The following is an 8,955-nucleotide window of genomic DNA, read 5'->3' on the forward strand; positions in this document are numbered from 1 at the left end:
CCAGACAAAGACAAACGATTACATATGTTTATTGACTAAATAATTTGGGGTAAAATAAATGAAATGACAATTTTTTAGATGAACAACAGATACCAGAAAAGGTAAAGACTGTAATAAGTAAAGTAATAAAATTATGTGACTGTCGGCAGATGGTAAAGTCAAAGGGTCGGGTTTTTATATATTAAATATTACGGGAGTAATTTTTAATACTAACAAGACCCTAATCTCTTAAATTCAAAAGATAGAAGTCAGAACTTAGACAGAAGTCAGAACCGGGACAGAAGTCAGAACTTTAGACAGAAGTCAGAAATTTAGACCCCAACTTGTTCTCACGTGTGGATCCAGCTGTATGAAGACATTCAGCCTGTTTTGTCTGGGAGTCAGGAGGTCCTGAAGCTAGGTTTCCTTGAGAATTCTGGGTTGGACTATGGCACGGCGTGTCGATCCAGTAGCCAGAGGGAAGGCCGGTACTCTGTTGAGGAACTCTTGGTCCGAAGGTCCAGCAGGGTTTCTGCATTGGGAGCGCCGGGGGCAGAGTCGGTCCTGGCTGGGTACATACAAAGTCTCTTTTGTTGGAGACTCCTTGCACGGCTTCTGAAGCAGACAATGACTGCAACATTCTTCATCAAGTGATCACAGTCTTGAAAAAGACTTTTTCTTCGTTGTTTCAAGTGGTGGTTCTTAAGTTCTGATTCTTCAACTAATTCAACTTCTTCTGGATGGCGGTGATACTTTAACGGTATATTAAAATCGAAAAGAAAAGAATTTTGTTCTATTAGAAACTTGGATAAAAGTAAAGCACTTAAAGTAGTGATTCAATTTGCTTTTCTTAGAGCTTATTGCAAAAATAAAAGTAAAGATTACTTTAAAAATAAAAATAAAAAGGAATGAAGAGAAGAGAAGAGAAGAGAGAAGAAGGAGCAGAAGACAGACAGAAGGCAGACAGAAGAGAGGGAAGCAGAGAGAAGTGAAGTGACATAAGAGAAGTGCGGAGCAGAGCATGGCTCTCTGTTTTTATGACCTGCAGCAGGCAGACTGAAAAGGGGGGAGGGGGGGCTGACTGACAATCATTCTTTCTGTGTTCTGAGTTTAGACAAAACTTTATTTTAAATAAACTATTGTTTTAATCTTTCGAAATCATGTTATAACTTCCCAAAAACTTCACGATCTTAAAAGTCGAATTTTTGCCTTTGTGAAAAGATGCAACATGATAATGACCACTTATCATTCAAAAGAATTATAACCTGATTAAGACATAAAACAATGAAGTATACAATACACATTAGAACAAAGGACTTATACATATTCCTTGTAGTTCTGTCTTAACAAAACATATCAGACATTTAACTGGTAAATAACACACACAAAGACGATAACAATCTGCAAGTCTGTCCCCATCACCAACGGAAGGGGCTAGTTTCTCCCAAACCTCAAATTCATTAAGTAATATACTTCATTTGGGCTTCACAATAACATGGGAAAGATCTATTGTATGACCGTCTTAGGCTATTTGGGAATCAGCTAAAATTAAGAATTATATTGTAGTTTAATAGTTATTCAGAACGTATCGGAATTTGGATAAGTATAGAGACAGAGTGGGATTGGAATGTCCGAGACAGGATCATAAAACGGTTTGACCCGTGAGGGGGGGACTGGGTCATCTTTACCCCAACCAATTTCTTTCCCCATTTCCTGTCATGTGATGTGGAGAGAGAGGACTCTATTGTGCTTAGTTGTAATTTAATAAAAGAAGTTCTCTGGTGATCTGTTCATAGCAAGAAAACAACATCCTCCCACTCTGTGGAGAGGAGAAGATCTGCCAGGTCAAGAGGTTAAGAACTCGGAGGAAGGAGCAAATTTGAGTCAAAGATAATCATCACAGAACAGGACCTCGTTAAGAGACAGGACAAAGGACATGTGTTCCTATACCCCCTATAGTTGGAACACACCCTCCGTTCCCCCTTTTTGAGTAGGGGGACCACCATCCCAGTCTGCCAGTCCAGAGGCACTGTCCCAGATTGCCACGCGATGCTGAAGAATGGGTCAACCTCTGAGTCCACAGCCTCTGCTGCCTCTATGGAAGGCGTGTCAGCGGGATTGTGGAGATCCTCGAAGTATTTCTTCCACCGCCCGACGATATCCCCAGTCGAGGTCAGCAGCTCCCCACCTCCACTCTAAACAGTGTTGGTGGAGGACTGTTTCCCCCTCCTGAGGCGCCGGATGGTTTGCCAGAATTTCTTTGAGGCTGACCAGTAATCCTCCTCCTTGGCCTCCCCGAACTTTTCCCAGACCCAAGTGTTTGCTTCCGCGACTGCCCTTGCTGCCACACGCTTGGCCTGCCGGTACCTGTCAACTGTCTCAGGAGTCCCCCGGGCCAACCAGGCTCAATAGGACTCCTTCTTCAGCTTGACAGCATCCCTTACTTCCGGAGTCCACCACCGGGTTCGGGGATTGCCACCACAACAGGCACCGGAGACCTTACGGCCACAGCTCTGGACAGCCGCGCCAACAATGGAAGTGGAGAACATGGTCCATTCAGACTCAATGTCCCCAGCCTCCCTTGGCTCTGGTCAAAGCTCTCCCGGAGGTGGGAGTTAAAGACCTCCTGACCAAGGGTTCCACCAGATGTTCCCAGCAGACCCTCACAATACGTTTGGGTCTGCCAGGTCTGTCCAGTTTCCTCCCTGCCAGTGGATCCGACTCACCATCAGGTGGTGATCTGTTAACAGCTCAGCCCCTCTCTTCACCCGAGTGTCCAAGACATACAGCCGGAGGTCAGATGACACGACCACTCCCAGCTAGACAGAACTGCAGCATGGGATGTCAATGTCCATAGAAACGCTAGCTTAGAGGGCCCCCGCTTTAAAGAGCTTGAGTCTATGGCTAGGCACATTGAACATTTTGAGCCAGACAACTGTGATCACCATGTTGAGAATTACCTAAGTTCACTTGACCATTGTCTAGCTGACTTGCACCATGCAACCCAGAGGGAGAAAGTTAAACTTGTGGAGACCACTAGCTCCAAAGCTGTACGCAAGTTTATAGAAACACAACCTCCCAACCCCCCACAAAAGGGCGTATAGGGACATAGAGCGTAACCGCCACGTCCACCAACTGCGTCGTGATAGGCACGCAGACAAAAGGAGCTGTAGAAGGCCATATGCAGAAATCCTGGCCCAGAACTATGACCAGCCAGCATATCACTCAGATGATGACCACAGCTTCTCTGACCACGGCTCAGTGCACAGTCATAATTCCTTAGCCAGTGACAGTGGCTCAGAATTCCTCTCTCCATCCAGATACTCAGAGCGTTACAGCCCTGAGCCACAGTTTAAGCAAAACTTAAACTCCAAGAACAACAGATTTAGCTTCTGGTAACTGACGGCTCGATCCATCCCTGTACTGACTGCTTACGATAAGTAACTCACTTTCTTACAGTTACAATAGGAAACCACGGATTTGTTAGCAACAGCAGCAAGCTCAAGTCTTCTGAATTTAGTATTAGCCAAAAACCATGCTATCGAGACTAAATTCTGATTGGACAGAAACCACTGTCCAACTTTGTAAATACACTGCGACTAGCTCATTTGTTGTATTTTCTTTTTTTTTTTTTTTTGAATTAACTGTTGTAAACCTAAGCTTAGGACACCACATTCTGACCTTACAGAACAAGACATACACATGTCCTCGTCCAACACTGCTTTACAACATTACCACACTGCCAAACAAGAACCATGATACAGTCATTTAGACTTTCACATTTGTGGCACCCTTACGCAGAAAAACCTGCGTGAAGAAGCAAATTCTAAGTCTACCAAAATAAGTCTGATTACTTAAAGTAATCAGCATCGAGGAGATCCAACGAGTAAACACAAACACTCTTGGACACTCCAGAATGACTATACCATTGTAGGTGCCACACTCTGCATCTCACCCTAACAAATTGACATCACTCACATTCCTGTTCTCACTAACCCAGAGATTAACTGAGAAATACAGGTATTGCATGAATTCAATGTCATAATCATAGTGTTTATCTGGATTTTCTTTTCTTTGTGTAACTTCTTTTCTTGATGTTATGTTCACGATCCTTGCTTAGCCAGGACAGAGAGTGAGCCAATGCCCAGTTGGTTAATGAACTGCCCAGATGTTACCAATATTAATGAAATGACAGATGAACTCCTTCAAACTATGGATTATACATGTGGATCTGTGCTCTCGGGATCCCACATCAAGCGACATCCTGAGACCAAAGGGGGGATGTTGGGACCCACAGATGAAGTCATTCATTGTGGATTTCAAAATGGACTCTGAAATGAACTCAGTGTCCCAGAATTCCCCATTCTTCACACCTAGGTGCAGAATTCAGGTTTGAGCTACTATTGGTCAGGGTGACAGACCCCCTGCTGATCAGGTAGTCAAAACCCCAGAGCATTCAATGTTCTCTCTCTCACTCAACGCGCTCTACTCCTTTAACTTTGGATCTTCAAGGGCTCCTCTCCACCTCCCCCAAGGGGCTGCCTGCCTTCTAGATCCCTTCTTCTGGGCCCAACAAGCTGTGGGGAGCTGCAAGCTGCATTGGCAGCAGGCCCAAAGAACTTCTCCTCACTGCAGCGACACGAGGTCCTGCCAATCTGAGGATCTAAGGAACACCAAGCAGGTTAGCACCGAGCTGCTATCCTTACAAAGTAAAGGAGCCACCAGTTTCCTCCTCTGCCGACTTTCATCAAACCTTGCACAGCAAGAGCAGCTTGTTCAACCTTGGAGCCCCAACTTTCTCCTGCAACCGCCAGCACCTTCTCCTCAAAGACTGGTAACGTTGAACTGGGCTTAGATAGCAAACCATAGCACGGCTAAGCACAGGACTTTAAACTCTGGTTGATGTAATGTGTTCAATTGATGTGTTTGTTCAATGTTTTGGTGTTATGGTGACCTCGAGTCAAGTTATTGGTAGTTTGCTTTCCTAGACGGCTAATTCGACATTAGTTGAATTATGCTTCACACAGACTCAGGGTCTCTGCATGCAACTAACCATCTTCTATAACCTGGCACCACGTCACACACACATACATACTCACAGACACACACATTCCTGGAGGCTAGAGCATATCACACCCACATGTGATATCATTGACCGCCATTGTTCCTTTGTTCTGCCAGGCACTCGCACACACACACACACACACACACAAACACACACACTGGTATAGTACATGTTAGTTAGATTGTGTGTTTCCATTTTGTGTTAAATAAAAGATCTTGAACCTTCTTGCTGTCTATTTAATATTGTACATGAGTGAATGTTGCCAACCTCTACACTGTCAAGAACTCCAAAATCCTTCAACCATTACTAGCTGTTATGGTGAATTATGTTGTAGTTATTAAGTTAATTATTAACCAGAGTTATAAACAGTTCAGTACGTTTTTATGAGACTGATTTAGTAAAATTGCTATCTTTTTCCCTTCTTCAAGGGTGGTGCCCCGAGGTGATCTAATGCAAATTGGATCATATTATTTATCATAATTAATAATTATCCCAAATAATCATTAATTATTATTGATAGCCAAATTTAACCTAAATCCCCCTTTTATTGTTGTTAAACACACCTAAACCGGGCCTTGTGTAAGGTGAGGCCCAACAGTTTAAAAGGGTAAAGCTCTAAATGTTACTTTGGAGTTGTCATTGCTTAAATGATCCAACTCAACTTTAAAGACTTAAATAACATGTTAAACATATTTACAAATGAACTTAATTCTTCCTCCTCATGCATGTATGCATATATTTTTCAGACGTCATCTGTGGGAACAAGAACAAAAGCATATTTTTGCCTTTAAATGTCAGTGTTGATCATGAGTATTAATTTCCACAGACTCATTTTGGATTTATTTTTGATATTTCCAGACATTTCTCAAACCAGAGCTGCAGGCGTTGCACATCTTGAAAACCTTCCTTCACACTCGACAGGGTAGGACCAGAGCCTTCAGCGCTTCCTGGTATAAAGCCTGTACAATACAATACAAGGTGTAAAGAGCTGAGCACGGCTGTTTTTGAATATTATTATTGCGGTCAGTTTCACTGAGAATTTGAGTGGCAGTGATGAGTTATTTTTCTGAAGAGTAAATACTACATGGATCACTGAGATGTTTAGAGTATAGAATATGGCTATATAATGGCTTAAATAATAATTTAAGTGGTGCTTAAAACTGATTACTATACAGAACGCTGCCATGTTCACTGTGCAGAGCTAGAAGCACTAACTTCTTACTAACTCTGTACAACAAACATGCGGGTGTTCTGTGTGTTACCACTTGGTAAGAGTTCACCCAGCAGATTTAATGAAAACAAACGGTGTGTAACTGTACTATATAAATTGAAGTGATCGCTCATGTTGCAGTGGGCAATCAGTGGCAGCTTTCATTGTTGTTACTTTTGATCCTGATGATGGAAATGTTGGACGGACGTGTCTCAGAACTCTTTTATTCAGCGTCAGCTGTCAGTATTTGACCTGGAAAGCCTGAACTCAGCAGGTTTAGAGAGGACGACTGAGTGAAAACTCACATTTGTCTTTAACACATCGTACCGTGAAGAGCATTATTCTCTTCCTGAGCCCACACAAGCTTGACCGGACATCAGTTTGGTTCTTCTGTAGACTTGGTCCTTAAAGAAATCCTCATGCAGCCTGTTCATAGTGGAGGACAGTGTGACCTTCATGTCACATGAACACACCACTCATACAGAAACTGCTCTGACGGAGGTTTGCAGAAGTAACAAGCTGCTTTACGCCCAGTTTGACTTCCTGCAGTCAAACAGCCGTGTAAGGCCGTATGGCAGCGCGCTGTGCTGAACCAGCAGCAGGGAGGAGTTGTTACCTGAGCTCCCTGATGCACACATCAAACCTGTGAGCTACCTGTGCTGCTCTGATTACATGTAGACCAGCTGCCCTTTGAATGCAGCACGTCGTCCACTTCATATTCACTCAGTACGTTTACATGCACAGTTTAGTCAGATTACAGCCACAGTTCGTCTATGCTACTCAATCAGACAACTGCAATTGTCCGAGTATACATGCCGGTGAGAAAATCTAATTATTGGCCGGAGCATGTCATACCCCGGTACGATAGGTGGCGCTGTACCCATCTCAACTAGTGGTAACAGAAACACCTCCGGCTGACCTCTTTACGTCACCAGCTGCCTCGGCATTCAAGAAAGATGGCGTACGAAGAGCGAGACGAAGCTACATCTTTGTACACTTCGTATATGGTGTACATGATAATTACACAAACTAGATGCAAAATGGCGCTCTTGCTTGTGGTGATTTTGGAGGAAAGACGCCGCCGTCGCCGTCCTTCTACTTCCGGCTCACGGCCCCGGGGAAAAAATCTCGAGTCTGAACAGAACACATCATCATCTGATCCGATGTGATAGAACATATACATGCAGGATTAATGTGACTATCAATCGAATAATCTGGGTGTTTTAATCCGACTATGAGAAATCCGATCCAGTCCGATTTTAGTCAGACTAAGGTGTATACATGCATCTTAAAGATCCCATCATAGTCGGACTAACACAGTAATTCAGTTTTCTCGAGTGTCATGTAAACACACTGAGTGTTTCTCCCACTTCTGACAGTCTGACCAGGAGAAACTGGAGCTTTATTTGAGGGGAAAAGCTGAAGTGAGTGGATAAAAAGCAGCGAGGTGATGGCAGACGGAGCTCAGTTAATGATTAGTTAACCATCAGAGTGTTGAAGAGAAACATTAGTGTGACGTCACAGAGTGAAACAGCTCTCACAGATGTACACTGACTCCAGCAGGTTTCCTGTTAGCTGATTGTACATGTATATAGAGCAGATGTTTCCCACAGCGCTCTGGTGACTGTTAAAGTCTGACACGTGTGATAAGACGTCACGTTCAGCGACGTCAGGCCGACGACACTCGCTCTGTCTGCTGTCGTGCAGAAACACTGACGCTGCTGATCTTGGATTTTGTTCTGAAGTCAAGTTGATCGACCGTTTGCAGATGTGAACCGTCACATCTCTTTCGTTTCCACAACTTTGTTTCGATGTGAACAAACAGAGGCGGTGCAGCGTCGAGCCTTGGAGTTGTGGAAGAGAGGATGTAAAGGGGAAGTTTGAGAAAGACTGTGTGTGTTTGTGTGTGATCACTCTAACCACCACTTCCTCTTCCTGCTTCCAGCTCAGCCAGCCAGCTCAGTTTTTGTCTTTTATGACACTGTAGGTCCCTTAAACTATTTATGAAAGCCAATGTATGTCGCACATGTTTCTCTGATAAATTCTGACAAGAAACATGTTGACAAACTGTTTCACATCCCCGATATTTGAAGCTTAAAGCGGATCATTTCACAAACAGAACACTAACTGATGATACGACGCTGCAGAACGTTCTCCAGCAGACACGTTGTTAAAGGAACGCTTCACCTCAACAGGATGTGAGTTCAGTCGTTATCTCCTCACCTACCTGCCGAGGTGAAGTCTCAGAGTCCACTAAACATCTCTGGAGCTTCACAGCGTTCTCCTGAAAACAACATGAAATGTCTCTGTGCAGCTCGTCTGCTGAGATCCACGTCTCCAGAAGCCCCGAGATCACAAACTGACTAAAGAAGATTTTGTTTTCACCTTTTCTGAAGCTGAATCTCGACTGTAGCTGCTGAACTAAAAGCGTTGAACCCGTCTGAAGTGAGTTCACGAGCTGGACGGGACGTCAGTTTGGTTCTTCTGGAGACGTGAATCTCAGCAGACGAGCTGCACGGAGACATTTCATGTTTTTATCTTCACGCTGTTTCACTGTGAAGCTCCAGAAATGTTCCGTGGACGACGAGACTTCACCGGACTTTCTGTCATCAGGAGGAGCAGATGGAGACTGGATCTTAAATGTAGGTGAACTGTTCCTTTAATGTGGCAGTAATCGGCCTGTTGTCGTCGTCGTCCTGTG

This window comes from Sparus aurata, chromosome 10 (genome assembly GCF_900880675.1).
Source record: "Sparus aurata chromosome 10, fSpaAur1.1, whole genome shotgun sequence".
Lineage (NCBI taxonomy): Eukaryota > Metazoa > Chordata > Actinopteri > Spariformes > Sparidae > Sparus > Sparus aurata.